Source organism: Physeter macrocephalus, chromosome 18 (genome assembly GCF_002837175.3).
Source record: "Physeter macrocephalus isolate SW-GA chromosome 18, ASM283717v5, whole genome shotgun sequence".
In the NCBI taxonomy this organism is placed as follows: Eukaryota; Metazoa; Chordata; class Mammalia; order Artiodactyla; family Physeteridae; genus Physeter; species Physeter macrocephalus.
The window spans coordinates 5,613,302-5,619,521 of NC_041231.1; the positions used below are offsets into that span (position 1 = coordinate 5,613,302).

General features: G+C 53.5%; 1 long non-coding RNA gene across 2 annotated transcripts in view; it reads left to right on the plus strand.

Moving 5' to 3' along the window:
* LOC114484222 (uncharacterized) overlaps window positions 1-6,086 on the plus strand; it is a 7,907-nt gene extending 1,821 nt beyond the window's left edge. For both annotated transcript variants that reach the window (XR_008615750.1, XR_003676851.2), the window contains exons 2-6: window positions 480-552; window positions 1,256-1,417; window positions 1,512-1,799; window positions 1,885-2,043; window positions 2,728-6,086. This is a non-coding gene — a long non-coding RNA (uncharacterized lncRNA). The remainder of the gene's footprint in view (window positions 1-479; window positions 553-1,255; window positions 1,418-1,511; window positions 1,800-1,884; window positions 2,044-2,727) is intronic.
* Window positions 6,087-6,220: the final 134 nt, after the last annotated feature.

Below are 6,220 nucleotides of genomic sequence, written 5' to 3' on the forward strand. Positions count from 1 at the left end.
GGCCGCGGAGCCTGTGCTCCGCAACGGGAGAGGCCACAACAGTGAGAGGCCCGCGCGTACCGAAAAAAAAAAAAAAAAGAACATTCCATGGCTCCCACCTCACCACTGCCTTCAGTGCCCTACAGGGTCGGCCCCCATCCTGACCCCAACCTTCCCTGTACTCCTCTCCCCCTTGCTCACACCCCTCCAACCACAATGGCCCCTTGTGGCCCCTCCGACATACCAGGCACAATCCCACCTCAGGGCCTTTGCACTTGCTGTTTCTGCTGCCTTTATAAGCTCTTCCCCCGTGGCTCTATCACCCGTTCAAATGTTACCTTCTCAGAGAGCCCGGCCTTGACCACCCAATCTAAAATGTTCACACTCTCCCTAATACTTCCTCTTTCCCTATCCTGTTGAACTTTTCTTCTTGGTGCTTATTCCCTGCTAACATATTATATATTTTATATTTTGTTTCATTTGCTTTTTGTCTCCTTCAGTAGAGTGTAAATTCCACCAAAGCAGTGATTTCTGTCCATTTGGTCCCTTCATATCTCCAGCACCAAGCACACAGTAAGTGCTCAATTGTTGAATTAATGAATTTCTGAAAGACTGAAAGCAAGCATGGTCAGCTTGAGAGAAATTAAACAGGGCTGAGGAATCTATGCCAAACAGGTTAAGCAGTTGGTCACTGGCAAAATTAGGAGACCAGATGTCCCCAAAGAGACCCAGAACACCCCTGACTAGCTTCCAGGGAGCTGCTTTGTACAGGTGCCTCCTACCTGGCTGCTTCTCCTCCCTGCTCCAGCACCACCTTGGCCTGGTTAAACCCATTCATCCCTCAGATATCAGCTCCCCCTTAACTTCCTTAAGGATGTAGTCCCATCTCACCCTTGCGTCCCACCTGCAGGCTAGCTCGGGGCTCATGTGCCTGTTCTTCGTGGCACAGGGCCTGGAGTAGAGGAGGGGCTCCATCGACTTGGGTTGGCTGAATGAATGAATGAATGAATGAATGAGTGAGTGAGTCAGTGAATGGGAACGCTGCCAGCTCAAGTGCCTAAAGGTCCACCTGCCCGGCTACATGTAGCGCTTACCCCAGGTCCTCTCAGGGGAGGAAAACTCTCCTGATGTAGCGGGCAGAATCTGTTACCAGGAGTTCCTTGCCAAGGAGAAGAGAAAGAGGCCATGTGGTGCTCTTCAAAACAGAGATGACAGACAAAGTGAAACATTTATATTCTTATTTGTTGACTGCCTGTCTCTCCCACTGTCTGACAAGGTCCCTAAGAACGTGGACTTGGATTTTTTTCTTCACTGCTGTATCCCCAGAACCTAGGACACTTCAGAAATATCTGTCGAGTGAACCAAGACACTCCCGTAAGTCTGTTGCACATCTAATCCCTTCTTGGCGTCTGCTTCTCGGAAGATGAGAACCACACAGGTACAACTTCATGGGTTGTTCAAGCATTAAATGAATTAATTAGTACAGAACTTAGAAAAGTGCCTGGAACTGAGTAGATATCTCTGACCCCCAGCCCCATGGAGCTCCTTCTTAGGGAATTCATCCCCCGTCTGCAGAAGACCTCTGTGACCTTCATCGACCAGGCCTTCTTAGGCATCCTGAGAAGGCTATGCTCCCTCCGACCACAGGGCCTTTGCACCCACTGCTGCCCTTGTTGTGGACACTGTGACCCTCCTTCCCCATTAGCTCCTACTCATTCTCTGCATCACATCTCAAATGGCACTTCCTCAGGGAAGCCTTCCTGGACTCCTTCCTATGCTCTCCCAACACCATGTACCTCTCCTTCAAAGCATTCCTCAAGGTTTGTCCACTTATGTGTGTGCTCATTTAGTTCACGCTTGTCCCTCCGTAGCAAAGTCCTCACGTACTCACTCTTCCCTTCCTAGAACTCCCAGTTCTCAGCAGAGCAGAGTTGCCCTGAAGAAAGCTTGCATTTCACAGCCTCCCTTGCGGCTGACCAGCAGGAAGTGTGGGCAGTGGCTCTGAGTTCCCTGCAAAGGGAAGGGCAGCCTCTTTCCAAGTCCTTCCTCTGTGCTGGCTGGAAGGTAGGATGCGGACAAGGGTGGGGCGAGACAAGGGCAAGGAATCCAGAGGGGTGGGGAGTGACAGGTGCAAGGAATCCAGAGGGGTGGGGAGTGACAGGTGCAAGGAATCCAGGGGGGTGGGGAGAGACAGGTGCAAGGAATCCAGAGGGGTGGGGAGAGACAGGTGCAAGGAATCCAGAGGGGTGGGGAGAGACAGTTGCAAGGAATCCAGACCCAGACAGTGTCCCCGAGCAGAGCTGCCTCTCCAACGTGGGCTTTCAGGAGAGAAAATAAAAGTCTCTGTTGTTGAAGCCTGAATTACTTTGAGTCTCTGTTGGGGAGACAGTTGTCCATCTGCGGGACAGGAAGCTCTGTGAAGGTAGGGAACGTATACATCTTGGTTTCACCATATCCTCCTGCACCTGGAAGGGCCTTGATTAGTGTCTGACAAACAGATGGCTGAGCTCTTTGGGGGCTGGGTCATTTCTGAGTCATCCTGGTGAGCCCGCAGCACCCAGCTTGTGTCGGCGGTGGGTGGGGGGGGGCGGTGAGTGTCCAGTAGAACTTTCTGTGATGGAGAATGTTCCCTCCATCCCTGTTGTCCAGTAAGGTACCACATGTGGCTGGTGCCATATTGGACAGTGCTCATGGAGCTGGCGGGGAGGATAGAGAGGACGTGGTGCAAATCAGCCCCTCCTCTAACAGACCACCCAAGCTGGGCGGACGTCTGCCCCAACCCTGACACAAGGCAGAGGGGCTCCGAGGCCCTGCTCCTGGCCCTCCGGAAGGTCGCGTTGAGGAATCACGTCATGGTGGCGGCAGAGCCAGTCACAGCCAACAGACCTTCCTCGTCACCCAGTTCCGGCCGACTTACCCACCCACCATCACGGGCCCGGGAGGGAGCTTCATCTGCCTCCCGCAAGGGGTCTCTAGCAGCCTGACCAGGTCCCGCTTAGACCCACCACGTGCCGAGCCTACGCTGGGCACTTCACAGCCACATGCCCTGAGACAGGGCCCTCTGCACGCCGGGCCTGGTGCTGTGACACACAGGCCAGCCATGACTGCCTCAACTCTTTGCATTTTACAGAAAAGGAAGCTGAAACCAGAGAGGTAGAGCAACTCACCCAAAGTCACACAGCACAGGCAGCACAAAGGCAGAGCTGGAACCCATGCCTCCCTCACTCCAGACGCTGTTCCCTTTCCTTGTCTCGGGGCTGCTGAGCTCGGCTGCTGGACACTGTGCATTCCTGCTCCACCCACCGCTGCTCCCAGTACAGCTGGGTGCAGCAAAGGCGGACCGCAGGCCCACACCACCCTGCAGTCCGCCTGGACGAGCGGCTCCACTCACAGCCCCAAGTGGCCAGTGCAGCATTTACACGGCCTCGATGTCACAGAAAGGTGTTCTCCTGGAAGGTGGCTGCCGCTCACCCCCACCCCTACCCCCCGGCAAAGAGACAGAGGAGGAAGGAGTCCTCTTGGGAAAGAGTGTAATGGACACGCTGGTTGGACGGGGCAGGAGCCCCTGGGCAAAGGTTCAGTGGGCAAAGGGCAGGAAGGGGGCCCAGCGATGTGCTGCGCTCTTGAAACACATGATTTTATTCAACCCCCATAACTCTGCTCCTCCTAGGTCCATTTTACAGATGGGAAAACAGAGGCATAGAGAGGTCACTTACTCAGGATCACACAGCCAGCAGGAGGCGGTGCCCCGGTTCCACCGGAAAATAACAAAGTAGCGGGAGTCTGGGAGGTCTGCTGCTTCCAGGAGAAGTCTTGAGACCCTGGGGTTGGGAGGGCAGGGGAAGGTCTAGAGAGGTTCCCCAACCAGGTGGGGAAGGGGTGGGGGCAGGAAAGGGCGGAAGCACAGCCCGCAGCTCTGGAGGAGCCTGCTGTACCCAGGCTGGGCAAGTGGGGAGCAGAGACCATGGCTCTGCAGGTCAAGCAGTGGCCGTAGAGCCGGGCTCCGCCAGGGCACTGCGGGGCGACAGGACGGAGGTGGCTCGGAGACCAGAAGCAGCGGCGTCGTGAATAAGGGGGGTCTGTCCTGCTCCACATGCGGAAACCAGGCTCCCCGCCCTGGGCGCTGCCCTCCCACCTGGTGACTCACAACCACCTACAGGAGCCCCGGCCGCTGGGAAGGGACGGGGGGAGCCGGGAGCCCAGAGACCTGGGTTGGGGCCCACCCCCCCGTGGGTCTGTTTTCTCCTCGGCACCGAGAGTTTGGCCAAAACCACGTCTGAGGGGTTGCGTTGGGAGGACTCTGAACCCACAGGTCTTCTAAGCAGCTGAAGGCCTTGTGAAATCGGGCTGCAAGCGGCTCCCACACCTGTGGCTGAGGCCCGAGGCGGGCGGGTGAGGGGCGACAGCGGCGCCGCGGGGTGAATCTATGACGCCGGACCGGCCACTGTGAGACAGGAGCTGTCAGAGGACCAGAGACAGCTCCTGAAAATGGAAGAACGTCAGCCTCCTCACGAAGACCCAGATGAGCCTGACCCGCGGAGTGGACACCCCTGAGAACCGAATCGAAGGTCAGAGGGCAAGTGTAAAAGTCCACAGCCGAGCTCAGTGTGCACTGGGCGGCGATCGGGTTCACGTTCAGAAACAGAGGCGGGTGGAAACCGCCCCCCGCCCCCGCCGGGCCCGGGCCCTCCTGGAGGCGGGTGTGCACGGGGTGACGGGGGTTAATGAGTCACTCTTGCCCGGCTAAAGTCCTCCAGGGTCAGCATGTGCATTTCAGGCCAACCGAAGCCTCACCACCCATCCCCTCTCCCCCGGCGCCCGTCCCGAGCATCCAGGGTCACTCACTGGCTGTCACCCGTTCAGGGCAAACAGCAAGGAACCAAGGGTGGGGCTGGGAAGTGGCTGCCGAGGGGCACACGCCGGCCGGCTTCCCAGAGAGGGGCGTCCGCGCAAGAGTCCTGGGCTGCCCTGAAGGCCGGAGTCGGGAGGGATTCCTCCTCGCTTCCAACCAGTGAGGGAAACACTGGCTCATGTGAAAAACAGACGTAAGCAGACGTGGAAACGGCCTGTCCACGCCAAGGGAAATTTCTAAGCTCACCACTTGATCAAAGAAACACAGATTGAAACAACATACCCTTTCATCCAATTGACAAGGATGTTTGAAAGTTATAACACTGTTGGAAGGAGGTGAAATTGGAACATTCCCTGAAAGCAGCTTTATATTACATACGTCACTCGAGTCAGTAAGTCTCCTTTTAGAACCTGATCACAAAGAAATGAGCAGATTTGCAGTCAGATTTATGTACAGACTTCTTGCCAACAGTACTTACGGTTGAGAAAAATTGGAAACCAACTAAAGTCCAACAAAAGGAAAACTGATAATGCCCTGTCTGTGCAGTGGAATATCATTTATCTATTTCAATCAGGTTTTGAAAAGACTATCTGATGAAAGTTAAAGTGAAAAAAAGCAGGATGCAAAACTCTATAAAGGAATTACTCTAGATATGATTATGTAAAGAAAAAACATATTCGCAGAAAAAATTAGAAATAGATATCAAAGTATTCACAGTGACGGTTTTTTAAAATATTTACTTTGGAGTGATGGAATTACAATTTATCTCTTTTTTAGCATTATCTCTTTCACTTTTCCAGATTTTCTATAATGAATTTATATTACTTCTAGAACCAGAAAAAAATATGGTTTTGTTGAGTGTCTGTCTGCGCAACTTAGTATGTTATTTTTGAAATAGTTTTTTTGATTAGTATAAAAGTTAATGTTCTTACTGCCCAAAATATCAGGAAATACAGGCAAGTATAAAAAAAGAAAAAAGAACACTCATAATCACATCATTGTTAACATTTCTTGCTATATTACAAAAATGGAAACATACACTGCTTTGGAGCCTTTTTTAAAAATGTGGCTAAAAACACATAACATAAAATTACCATTTTAGCCTTTTAGGTGAACAGTTCAGTGGTGTTAAGTGTATTCACATTGTTGTGCAACTATCACCACCATCTATTTTCACAATTTTTCTTCTTCCCAAACTGAAGCTCTGTCCCGTTGAACACCAACACCCCCCCTCCCCCAGCCCCTGGTACCCCCTCCCCCAGCCCCTGGTACCCCCTCCCCCAGCCCCTGGTACCCCTTCCCCCAGCCCCTGGTACCCCCTCCCCCAGCCCCTGGTACCCCCCCCCCCCGCCCCCTGTACCCCCCCTTCTATGGATCTTACTCCTCCAG